Raw genomic sequence first — 13,834 nt, 5'->3', positions numbered from 1 at the left:
CAGGGAGGGAAGTTCTGCAAAGTAGAAGGAAGTTGGTAGAGACTCTCCCAGGCGGGGCCCCTAGGCCTTTTCTAGCTTTTAGTTATGCGGGGAGTGGTTATTTAATGGGGTTATCTTTAGCATCTAGGGGCTGCTAGGGGACCAGCCAGATATTGACATCTAGTGCTGTTGGAGAATCCTTCCTGAAGGTGGCCTCAGAGAGGCCAAGGAGGAGGCCAAAGGAGAGACCTTGCAGGTCCCAGCCCTTCGCCTAGCAGGTTTATAGCCCAGGAAAGTGCAGACTGTTCTCTGTGGGCCCAGCAAGCACAAATTTTCAAGTTTTATGAGAGCATTCCAGCACTTACAACGATATTAAAATTTAATGTCTGTGCTTTGTTTAGCTAAAAGTATTCTTTTTAAAGATGGAACCAAGATTCCCAGATGTCTGCTTGTCAGGCACTCTGGGTAAGCCCTTCTTGCACTTACAGCTGTCCCTGGCTGCTTGGGGCAGACCCACCTTTGATATCTCTGTCATCTGATTTAATATGGCCTTTACTCTCTGCAGGTATGTCATAGAGCTTGGAAATTCCCTTCAAGGGCCAGTTTATGGAATAATTTCCCATCATCAATCTTCTATCCCAATGTCTTAATGGAATTCTTACTCTGCTGTTCTTCTCTTCTAGCTTTCTGTTCACCGCAGGATTAAGGAAAGATTTTGTGTAACTTCACATTAATAAGATCAGATTCCAAGGAAATCTATGACATAAATGGGAGAGACTTCTTGCTTTTCAAGGCAATTGATGAAGATTTAAGCAAAGGCACTAATTATACAAAAACAGGTTGATCCCTGAGCCAAATCCAAGCAAAATTATAAAGTCAGTGAAAGCCAGGTTCTGTATTTTGTGCTCCTATCTTTAATACAGCCAACCTTAAGAATCAATTTCCTTTTCATTTATTGGAATATCCTATGTCCATATTTCTCAAAGAGTGACCAGAGGACCCCCTAAGTCAGAGTCACCTGGGCAGATTGAGAATGATGTATATCACTTACTACCCACGTTACCTGAACCAGAGGTTATGAAGTAGGTATCTCCAGATCTGCATTTTTAACAAATTCACATGGTTTAAAAATAACAGACTTATTCAAGGGCAGTAGTTGGCATGGTTAAAAGGAAGTTGTATGAATAGGCATCTAACTGTAAGTGATCTTTTGGGGTCTACATAAAATTTTATTTGAAAAAATATTTCTGTGACTCAAAAAAGAATTAGTAGACCTCCGGTACAGTTGACAGAGAATGTCAGTAATTTGAATGTCACCTTAGCCTGGTATTCACCCCGTTAGTACAATAGGATGAGCTGAGCCAATTATATTCTTTCTCAAGAATATACACCTAGAAGACAGGATGGTGGGACCTTTCACCAGGGGTTTGAACTTTAAGAGGATTGTGAAGAGGGTTGTAGTCAGGGTGGGCTCTGAACAAGACTAAGATATGAGGAAGTAGAGGCTTCATGAGCTGCAAATACTGGAGGAGAGGCAGGAGACGGGGCTCATACAGAGAGAAGCAGTGACACTACAAGGGAGGGGACATGGCCCAGGACAGGGACAGGGGAGCACTTGGTCCTGGGATCCACTTCAATCATTGGATACTTTTGGTTCTATTAGACTCTCTATGGATGCCTAAACAAAATTCCGTTTTCTTGAAGGAAACTGTTCTTAAAATAAAAGTCAGAGAGATAAATCAGTCTGGTTTCAAGCCAAAAGTCATTTATTCCATTTAAACTAAACTGCAACAAGAGACTCATCTAGATTGTAAAATCTATTGTATGCAGCACTCCACCGCAGATGTCTTTGATGGCATCTGTGTGACAGGCTTGGGTTCTAGGAGCAAGAAGCTAGCCCCTTGCTGTGGTGAGGCTAGACAAGGTTACCAGCTGGTGCCTAGAAGCCTGAAGAATGCTCTCCTCTCTCATTACTGGCCTTGATTCAGGACTGCTGCCCAGGAGTGTGAATTATCCCTTCTAATAACCAAATGGACACTGAAATGGTAATGAGGATATTATGATTTTCCAAATGAAAAGCCTCAATCTAATACATTTTTCTTGAGAACACTAATTTGAAAATAAAATCATAGTCAACTTAAACTGAGTTAAATACAAAGAACAATGGAAAATAACCATCAAATACCATTTATATTACTGCTTCTCTGGGGTCACATACACCTCTATATTGTTCATCTGTAGTTTCTCACTTCCTGGGAAACTGAGGACAGTTGGCAAGAGATCTGTCAAAGCTGAATCTTTTCAAGTGATAAAATATACTGGAAGCACCAAAGACTGAAAGATCTGAGAAAATTTTAAGTTAATAATGTTGGTAATAGGAAAAACTATTCCAGGGCCTATGCCAGAAGTGGAATATCAAGGTGATGCGACACTCAGGAGAGAAAAATCTCTTACCTGAGATTCAAAGCCCACTATACCTCTTCACACTCTGCCTTCTTTCCTCCACACTCTTTGTGACTTCATCTCATGGACAGTACTGGAGTCACCTATCTCACTGTCTCTGCTTTGCTTTCCCTTCTACTAAGAGAGCCTAAGTTGGATGGAAATTCATTCAGTCTTTCAATTCCCACACCCTCACCCTTTCCCAGTCTCTATTCTAACTCTGAATTGTCATAGCATTTTGCATGACCTCTTGGCCCATGACATTTAAAATATAATACTTTGGTTTCCAATATTTGAGTAACATATTCTTTTACTATTAGACTATAAGATACCCAGAGCTTTTGCACATTTCCCCCCCGCTGTATACCTGAAATATATGTGTCCTACCCTCCCCTGCCCCCACCATACCTAGATAGTGGCTGTTTAAAGGATATTTTTCTGGGGACCCTTTCTGGACTCCTCAGACTAAGTCAGGTGCCACATGGCTCCTCCTTCTCCTTTTGACATTATCTCATGGCACTAGATATTATCCAGTAAAAGTCCATCTCCCACTCCAGACCAGTGGGATGATGTGAAACATAAGGACTCCCAGGCCCTGGAGATTCTGATACAGTGGGTCTAGGGTACGCCCTAGTAGGGGCTGGAAATTTCTACATCTAACAAAGACCCAGGTGATTCATATCATCGAGAACACTTGGCAGATCTGCTGTAGTTCCCCAGAGACTCAGACTTACTTGGTCTGCAGCAAATCCTTGGCAGACTGTGAGAACAGACAATATTTCCACGTCCAATTTCTGTTTTAGTTTCATGTCTCTTGAAGGTAGCCTTGCCCTTTCTTCATAATATGTGGCTTTTTAAAATCCAGACTGTCGAGAATATCTGACTCCTGGGTGAGGAAGAGAGCTCACAGCAACAACCTCTTCTCACTGAAGTTCTTGATCACACCTCTTCTTCCCAACATTCTCTTCCTGCCTCTGCAAACGATGCTGGCAGGCATCATCTGCATTTGTTGAGTCTGTTATAGCTGAGATGCTTCCTCTTAAACCTCCATGTTGGGCATTCAGGGAGTCCTAAAACAACAAATCAGACAGGGAGGCTATTGACCAAAAGAATTTTAGGGAGAGTTTATTGGTCAAAGAGTATTTTGCAAGAAATGAGCACCAACCATTAGACTGGGTTAAGTAGGAGGCAAAGAGACAGGCTTTCAGGGTGATTTGAAAAGCTCCTACAGTCACTTCCCAAGCCTCCTACCATTTCCATCCCTTCAGGTGAGTGAACACATGTGATGGACAAATGAAAGGGATGGGGAAGCACACCGAGGCAGGCTTGCTGACTCCAAGATTTGCCTTGGAGGCCCTTGATCTCATCTCCCCTTTACAACATTTATATTTCCTCTCTTCAGCATCTACTCAAATATTGCATCCAGAAATGAGTTTCAAAATATTGAGAAACCAAATTACAATACTCTCTTTTAAATTTTTTGGTAAGACTTTATTTCGAAATTTATGTGCATGATGACCTTGGAGGTCATTTACCTGAAATAAATATTCCTTCAGGAATCACCTCTACCTTTTACATAAAAAGTCAGCCTTGCCCTTTTTTCATAATATGTGGCTTTTGATAAGGAATTGATAAAGAATATGACACATTTGTTGCTTCTAAGCCCCTTTTGAGCTGAGCAGTTTTGTCCTCACTGTGATATTTCTCTTCTGTCACAACCTGGGGCTCTCACATCTGAAGGACAGCTCAAGTGCCATTTAGGTTTCATTCCACTTGGGGGCAGTATTGTGCTCCTGATCGCCGCTGTCTTCTTGTTTTTGTAACTTGAAAATGTTAATTTGGGAGTCTCAATGGAAATATCCATTTAGTAACAATATTTGAAGATGTCAGGGCCATCTAGTCCTGGCTGCTGCCCCTTCCTTGATTGCCAGCTGCAAGCTCACTTTGTAGCAGACTTGGTGGGCAACTCGTTATAACTCCTTTGTCTTGGAATCTTCTTTTAATATTACTACCTTCTGAACCTTTTCATCTTTCTGAAAGCTTTAGAGACATGACTTGCAGTGACAGCTTAGCATCACACTATATTGACAAAGGATTAGCCAAAAGAGGGCCTGGAAAGCAATATTTTACCTCCAGCTGCTTCTTGTTGCTATTAGCAGAATCCACTGGATTTTTAAAGAAGAAGGATTACAATTGATTGAGGTAGAAGACATAAAAACAGTGATTCTCATCCTTGACTGCATATTAGGATCACCTAGGGAGCTTATATAAATTCCTTATGCCCAGGCTGTAACCTGAACAGAGATGGAAACTGCTAGAGGAGGGAAGATTTAGGAATAAGCATTTTTAAAAAGCTCTTCAGAGAGGTTCAATGTGTAGCCAGTCTGAGAACCACTCACCTAAAGGAAAATTTGGAGTGCTGGAGCTAACTGTATATACAGAAGGATTCTAGAAGTAAAATAGATTTAAAATGAGCCAGAAAAAAAAAATAAAATAAAATGAGCCAGAAATTGGAAAATCTGGTTTTCATTTCCTCCTATTTTGTTGATTATTCATTCATATGCCTTTGGGCAAATTAATCATTACTTTGTGCTGTTCTGTAAATGGCATAAGGATGAAATGTCATGGGATGTGATAATCATTTTAAAATAGAATGTGCTTCACAGATTTTTGTTACAGTGATCATTCACTTTTGTTGTATTTATGGGGCTTAAACAGTGTCCTATTGCCTCTTTCTGGATTTGACTTCTTCAGTCAAAGCTGAAGCTTCATGCTGATGTAATGGAACAGAATTTCCTAGATAGGTCCTGGGGAGGAATTTTCATTTTAGAAAACAAACTGTAGGACTTCCAATTCTGGACAAATGGAGTATGTGCATCTCTCTCTCTCTCTGGCTTTCACTAAGTAGAGCTAAAAATTCTGGACATTACATGTAAAGCAAACATAGGAAGTCTCTGAATGGCAAAAAGAAGAAGATGCTGGACATAGGGAGCCCAGGATACTGGAAATGACATGGCACTGAATTTTCTTGGTTTTCTTTTTGCTTTCTGTATGTCCCAGACTGGTTGCTGGAGAAGCCTACAACCCAGAAATTTCAATGAGCATGAACAAAGTCCCAATAAAAGCCTGCTCTCTCTTGTCAAAAGACCAGGAAAAGGGGATCCCTGAGTGGCTCAGCGGTTTAGCGCCTGCCTTTCGCCCAGGGCGCGATCCTGGAGACCCAGGATCGAATCCCACGTCGGGCTCCCGGTGCATGGAGCCTGCTTCTCCCTCTGCCTGTGTCTCTGCCTCTCTCTCTCTCTCTCTCATGAATAAATAAATAAAATATTAAAAAAAAAAAGGCCAGGAAAAGTATAGTCTAGCAAGATAAACTTATTCACAATAAATGCTCTATTCTACACCTCAGGGAAGAAACCATGTCACACCCTCACCTTACGGAAAAGGTTGAGAGGTTTAGTTGGAGGACCTTGACCTCCACCCTGGACTGGAGGTAATGAGATGCTCTCTCCTCTCCATGCTGAAGCGGTGTTTGAGTAAGCCAAGTAGAGAGCCTGGATATCTATCTCCACACTGTGGTGATAAATCATCCCTCCCTCTACCTTCTACCTCACTGTTTAGTGGAGGCCACTGAAGAAGCTTGAACTTCCATTTCTATCTGGTAGTAATGAGTATCTCCACCCTCTCAGCCATGGTGATATTAGTAGAGGCTGAGAGAGGGAGTCTGAACTTCCAATCTAGTTTCAATGGTAAAGAGCAAGAGGGTGTGTTTCTTCCACCACTGGCCCAGTTTCAGCATAGGCTTGCTGAAACAGCAACAAAAAATTAAATAAGGTCTAGAGTCTTAAAACCTAATATCCAAAATGTCCAGAATAAGGTAACAAGATCATCACACTAAGAGCCAGGAATATCTCAACTTGAAGGAGAGAAGAAAATCAACAGACACCAACAATGGAGATGACACAAATGTTGGATATATCTGAAAGTATTTTATTTTATTTTATTTTTTTATCTGAAAGTATTTTAAAGCAAGTATCTTCAAAACATTTTATTTTTTAAATTTTATTTATTTTTAAAGATTTTGTTTGTTTATTCATGAGAGACACACAGAGAGAGGAGAGACATAGGCAGAGGGAGAAGCAGGCTCTCTTTGGGGAGTGTGATGCAGGACTCGATCCCAGGACACCAGGATCATGTCCGGAGCTGAAGGCAGACATTCAACCATTGAGCCACCCAGGGGTCCCAAACACATTTTAATGAGCATGTATGAACAAGCCTGGAATAGCCAAAAACAATTGTTCAGATGATTTTAATGCATTACAGCATTTGAAGATCACCAGTGCAGGAGTTTAGGCTTCTTTGAAGAGGTGAGGCAGCTGGCCAACTAAGTCTTTGTTTCTTAAATTATAAATATTTCTGTGAGGGCCGAAGCCTCCTTAGCCTTAAATATCTCTTGAATGCTTCCAACTTATTTCTTGGCAGTATCACATAAACCTAGAATGAATAGTGGCAAACATAATATTCAAATAGATTGGTCCTTATGGCTAAAGGTTTAAGGATCCAAGAAGCAACATCCCTTGGTGGGCCTGGCATCTGATTATGCAGTCCCTGACTAGCTCATATTTGACCAAAGCTACAGCTTTTACTAGGGATCACCACTTCTCTTTCACATTGGAGCTTGATACCCCTCCACCATCTGCTTACTTCTTCACCCCAGTATCAGTAGAGGGAAGTTTGGTTGGTGACTCAGTGACAGTCCTTTCCATGGCAGCTGATGAAAAACGCGGCAACAATGGGGTGTGTGTGGGACGGAGATTGAGTGCTCCTCTTTCTCCTTCCACTGTTACCACTTTTAGTGGGAGCTCCAACACAACATTCTTTCCTTAGCAGCTTCCCCAGCTTCACTTCCACCAAAATCCTCCATCCACCCCCACTTCAGGCCCCATCCAGTGACTTTTCTCAGAGATCCCAAACTCCTACAATAAAATGCCCAAAAAAGCCTGAGGCTAGGTTTTCTTTTGAAATATAGATCAATATTATTAGACCATTTTAAGCACAACTCTCATTAAAAAAACTCTCCTTCATCTGTTCTCCTTTATCTTTAAGATCTTATAAAAAAAAGAAAGAAGAGAATGAGTTTCAGTTTTGTTTCCCACCATTGACTACATTAAAACTGAGGTTTAGAGAAAGGACTCTGTGCTTGGGGATAAAGGGCAAAGCCTGTCATAATGCCTCATAGCTTCCTCCTTTCCAATTGGGACAAAGTCTTGCATTCTGGCATCTTCTCCGAAACCCACAATACTCTTGAATGAAAAGATTTTTTCCTACCCTTCTAAGGGAGAAGTGGGGAGTCACCAAGAAATACTAACATTTGCTGATGTACTCAGGCCAAGTTGCTACGTGCTACCCCATTTTCTCAACATTCAAAATTCCTGCTCATCAGATTGATGTGGCCCTAACCAAGTATTCAGTTTCAGGATGAAACATATTCAAATAAAATCAAAATTGTTCTAAGTCTTGTCAAACTCTATGATGATTGCTAAGGCCACTATTCTACCATTCAAAATTCCCTGGACAATCAGCTGTTCTCTAAAAGACTGTGTGATCTTCCAAAGAAGAAGTTGGAGGTCAGGTCAGTTCCATACTGATAATGTTCCTCTATCAGGCTCTTAGGTAAGTACAGGGAGTTGATTGCTGGCCTCATTTATTCATATACATGTCATTTTGGGGAAAAGTATTTTGTTTGCTCATAGGAGCAAGGTAGGGTTTAGGAAGGAAAAGAGTAAACAACGGAGTTGAGGCCTTTTGGTCTTTTTTTCCTGGTTTCTCTGTATTTCTTTGTGCAAGGATGAATGACTACAGTGATTCTTCTTTTGTAACAAAGGGCTTCATGTCTTGCTAAGCCAGTGGCAGCAGTAACCGTGGGTTCCCAGTTCAGTGTCTTCTCTGACACTACTGGGGGGATAGTCAAAGAATCAGTAGACTGGAGGAGATGTGGGGAATGCTGTGGAGTTTAAAATGTCAGCTGTAACTTCAAAAATGGGGTAGAAATGAATTAGGGGATGTAATGATACTGGACTTAATGGGAAATGAGAGAACCACTGAGAGGTGAAGATGTTGCCGGCCGATGTTGTCCCTGACACAGGAAACAAGGGCATGGATGATGAGCTACATGAGGAAAACATGATGCTCCTGTGGTCTGCACAACTCTCATTCCATTCTCTCTAACCAGTGGGAAAGTGATGCCTTAACTGTCCACACCACCTCCAGCCCAGGAAATGGTTTTTGGACAGAAAATGTGATGAGATCAAACAACAGCTGGATTAGGATTTAGCCTGAGGGATTTTCCAGGTGAACAGAAGGAAACATGTAAGTTACATGGTCTGTTCCTGTGCCCTCCATCAAGACTATGTGTTTCATGCTTATAAATAAATTGCTCTCATGGGCACTCACCCCAGCACATAAACCATCACTTCAGTGCATTTTTTTTTCTTCATACTTCCACCTTTTTTTTTTCTTTTCATTTGAGGGGATAGAGAACAGATGATCATTCCCTTCTGACTAATAATGTACTATCCACAACATTCTTAGCAAAACAATGCTGAGATTCTGCTTCTCCAGTCTAAACAGTCACTTTCTCTTTGTCCTTATATTAATTATCTCTGTTACTGATATTTGATTTCCTTTAAGATCAAGAAACCAGACTGAACATTAGAAGTGGAAAAAAAAAAAAAAAAGAAATGGCATAGAAGGGAACTGTGCAGAAAAGAAAAATAACCTTTTGGTTTTTCCTTTCTATATTTCCAGATATGAGGAGTATACGGACTCAATTTTTAGTAGTACCATGTGGAATTTACTAATTTCTACACAGAATCAATCTTACTGGGATATTCTGATATTCTGAACTGATCTTTTTTTTAACTAATCTTTTTTTTAAAGATATAATTGCCATACAATGAAGTGCACATATTCAAACTATAAAATTTGTTAAGCGTTAACAAACATATTTTTTATGACATTGTCAATGGTAATTTCTAAATTTCAATTTTAGATTGTTGCCGGCACATAGAAATAAATTGGCATTTCTACATTTCCTTGGATCTTGCAATCTTGTTTAATTCACTCATTGGTACTAGTAAGTAGCTTGTAGATTCCACCAAAATATTCTACACAATTAGTAAATAGACAATAAATCAAAAGAATTTCATGAAAAAAGTTCAATGAAAAAATTCAGTTTTTATATCTTGTGTTGCTATTTCTTGCTCTATTTACTGGTTGGCATCTCTAGAATAGCGCTGGTTAGAAGTACTGAGAATGAACATTCTTGCCTTCTTTGAGATTTTGGGGGAAAACATCCAATCTGTCACCATTAAGTGTGGCATTGGCTGTAGAACTTTCAGAAATGCCCTTGGTCAGGCTGAGGAAGTTCTTTTTGATTCCTGCTTTGCTGAAAGTTTTAATGAAGAATGGGTGTTGGATTTTGCCAAGTGCCTTTGTGCTTGTATTGAAGTAATCATATGGTTTTTCTTCTTTTTTAGACTTAATTTGGTGATTTTCTTGATTTTCAAAAGTTGTATCATCTAACCCCACATAATTATGATGCATTAATGTATTTTTGGATTTGATTTGCTAACACTTTGTTAAGAACTTTTACAATCTATGGTCAAGAGGGTTATCATCTATAGTTTTCCTCCTTGTAATGCATTTGTCTAGTTCTGTTATCAGTGTAGTAGTGTCTTTGTAGAATGGGCTGAGAGGCTTTCTTTTCTCTGCAGTTTTCCGGAAGGGTTTGTAAAAACTGGTATTATCCCTTCTTGTGCTGGAATTTACCAGTAAAGCCATCTGGGCCCATAGTTTTCTTCATAGGATGTTTTTAAGCCAGAAATTCAATTAATTTAATGGATATAAGCCAATTTATGTAATCTAATTCTTCTTGTGTCACCTTTGGTAACTTGTGCTTTCAAAGAGCCTGTTGATTTCATCTAAGTTGTTGGATTTACTGGCATAAGGCTGTTCATATTATTCCCTTATTATCCTTTTAATATCTATAGAATCTGAAGTGATGTCACTCTCTTATTTCTGATATTGGTAATTTGCGTCTTCTCTGCTTTTTTCTTGAACACTTTGGCTAGACATTTATCAGTTTTATTGATTTCAGAGCTTTTAGTTTTATTAAGTTTCTCTACGATTGTTTTCTATTTAATTGATTTCTGCTTTATCATTATAATTTCCTTTCTTCTATTTAATTTGAGTTAAATAGAAGAGTTATTATGAGTTATTATGAGAGAGTTATGTGCTCTCTTATTACTAAGTTTTTAAGGTGGAAGCTGAGGTCATTGATTTGAAACCTTTCTTCCTTTCTTTTTTTTTTTTTTCCTTTCTTCCTTTCTAATATAGGCATTTAGTGCTGTAAATTTCCTTCTAAGCACAGTTTTATCTGCGTCTCCCATATTTTGATATGTTATGTTTTAATTTTAATTCTGTTCAAAATAGTTCACAGTTTCTCTTTTATTTTTACTTTGTCACGCAGGTTATTTACCTGCATGGTTTTTAAGTATCTGAATATTTACAGTTTTAAGTAATTTGTGTATGATGTGTCTGGGTATAGTTTCTTTCATGTTTCTTTTGCTTGGGCTTCATTGAACTGCTTCAATCTGTAGGTTTATAGTTTTCATCAAATTTGGAAAAATTTCAGCCCATTATTTCTTCAAATAATATTTTTTCTGTTCTTGCCTCCTGTGGTGACTCCAGTTGCACATATATTAGGTGAGTTTGAACTCCCACAACTCACTGATCCTCTGTTTTTGTATTTGTTTTGAGTCTTTTTTTTTTTTTTTTGGTATGTGTTTTATTTTGGATAGTTTATATTGCTATGTCTTTAAGTTTTCTAACTTTTTTTTTTTTCTGTAATGTCCAATTTGTCCTTAATCTTATCCAGTATATTTATCCTCTCAGGCATTGTAGATTTCATGACTAGATTTTTCAGGTTGGATTTTGTTATATCTTCCATGGCTCTACTTGTTCAGTGTTTTCTCTGGCTTCTTGCACATATGGAATGGAGTTCTAATAACAATTTTAATGTCCCTATTTGATTCCATCATCTGTGTCATTTCTGGATCTATTTTGATAAACCGAGTTTTCTCCTTTTTTGAAAAAGATTTTATTATATATATATATATAGAGAGAGAGAGAGCGCAAGCACAAGTGGGAGAAGGAGAAGGGGCAGAGGGAGATGGAGAGGGAATCTCAAGCAGACTCTTCACTGAGTATGAGTCTCACAACCCCAAGATCATGACCTGAACTGAAACCTGATCATGATCTGAGTCAGTCACTCTACCGACTGAGTCACTGAGGTGCCCCTAACTTTTCTACTTCTTATGGGTCATATTTTTTTCTTCTTTGTATGCCTGCTAATTTTTTATTGGATGCAGACATTTGCAAGGACACAGTTAAGTTGAAAATGGTTTGATGTTTTTAGGTATTGCTTTTTAAGATATTAGGTGGAACCAAAGCAGTATTTATTCTAGATTTTTTTTTCTAAAAAAGCAATATTTGCTTTTGAGTGCAATGGCCAATGTTCCATGGGCTAAGAAGTTTTCTACTATGACTTTTAGGAACAGCCTCTATTCCTGACCCTATGTGAGTGCCACAGATTATTCTCTCTCATCTATGTGTTTTTTTCCCTCCAGAGTCAGATAATTTTTCACCTTCATGCACTGATCAGTGCTCAGTGAATACCTGAGGCAACATTTTCCAAGTATATAGAAGCTTCCCTTTGTGTTTTTCTCTTCTGCCTTGTACTGTGACTTACAAACTGGAGCTGCTATGGTCTTTGCAGATCTGCTTCCATCTTCCTAATTCATAGATATTGTTCTCCTCTCTGCATTCTGACCTAAAAGCTTTCCCCAGGTAATAAACTAGGACAACTGAAATCACGGTCCTTTGTTGCCTAATATCAAATATCTTAAGAACCATTGTTTCTTTTATACTTTTTTTTTTTTTTTTAGTTTCATATGGAAGGGCTAATCTTATCTCTGTTGTACCAGAAGTTCACAAAATACTGATCCCTGTTAAAGGTTCCAAGCACATGTATACGTATGAGACAGAGAGACAGAGTGAGTGAACCCAGGAGTGAGCAAAAGGGGCAAAATGCAAACAGTTAGTGTGTCTGATAATGGATATATATCCGTTCTTTATGCTATTCTTACAACTTTTGAGTTTGTAAAATAAAATGACAAAAAAATTGTTCTGATTGCAGCATGTAGAATAAATAGATCACCAGAGCCTACGGAATGCTAATGGAGAGATGATTTAGGAGACTGTGTTAGAAGATGGAAGGCGAGAGAAGCCTTGGGGCTTGGGGTACTGAGATGGCGGCAGACTTAGAGAAATCAGTGCAATGATCAATGCTGGTGGAGGGCCTGTGAAGCTGAACAAGTTAGTGTGGCTTCAAGGAACAGGGTAGGAAGTGGGGAGGTGGGTAAGTCGGCAGCAGTCAAGAGGAGGCTTTTGATGTCTTGGTCCTTGCATTTGCTATAGATTTGCAATCCCTAGAGGGGCATGAGCAGAGTTGGTATAAGGCCCAGGTCCCTGAAGAAAGAGCGTTAGCATTGTTTACTCCATACATTTGAAACATGTTAGTGCAAGCACTTCTTTAAGTGAGAAGAAAGCATAATAATAAGCTTCTCATAACTCGCCTTCGTTCTTCATGCTGCTCTCTCAGCACCCTGCCCTCCCTTCCCCATGGCCTATCTCAGCTGCAGCAGGACACAGTGAGTTTCTCCCATGTTCTGAGAATTTGCCTCACCATGTAGTGAGAGCCAGTTCCTTGCAGAGGTTGCTTATCACTGGCTTTGATACTTCTGGGGTGATTTATGTGGGACAATACACTGTGACCATTTGTGGTGAGTCTTATTCAGTGGTCACATGAGACTTTAGTCCGTGCACTTTTAGCCACACAGACTCATAATTTTTTCATAACCCTTTTTATAAACCATCTCCTTTCATCACACTTTCCATTGAAGTTAGGAAATTGAGGTTTTAAACACATTTTAGTGCCACCAATATCAAGTGTATCTTGTCATTTTTTTTATTTTGAATTGATGTGTAGTAGTCAAAAATCTTTTGTTTGTTAGTGACAGAAACTTAATTCAAACTAATATAAGAAAAAAAGTAAATATTTTGGCTAACATAGCTGGGAAATCAAAGGTGCATCTTGCTTAAGGCATAGCAAGATCCTGGGGTTTAATAGGTGACAGTAAAATACTCTCTCTCTCTTTCTCACTTGCCCCTTCCCTTTATTTCTTGCCATGAGTTTCAGATTTTGAGGCACCCCTCTCCTAATGATAGCAAAAATGGCCTACACACTCTTTATATTTTTTTAAAATTCCATATCTTTTTTTTTCATCTTTGAAAT

This window comes from Canis lupus, chromosome 4 (assembly GCF_048164855.1).
Source record: "Canis lupus baileyi chromosome 4, mCanLup2.hap1, whole genome shotgun sequence".
Classification (NCBI taxonomy): Eukaryota; Metazoa; Chordata; class Mammalia; order Carnivora; family Canidae; genus Canis; species Canis lupus.
Note: the sequence above shows the minus strand (reverse complement) of the source record.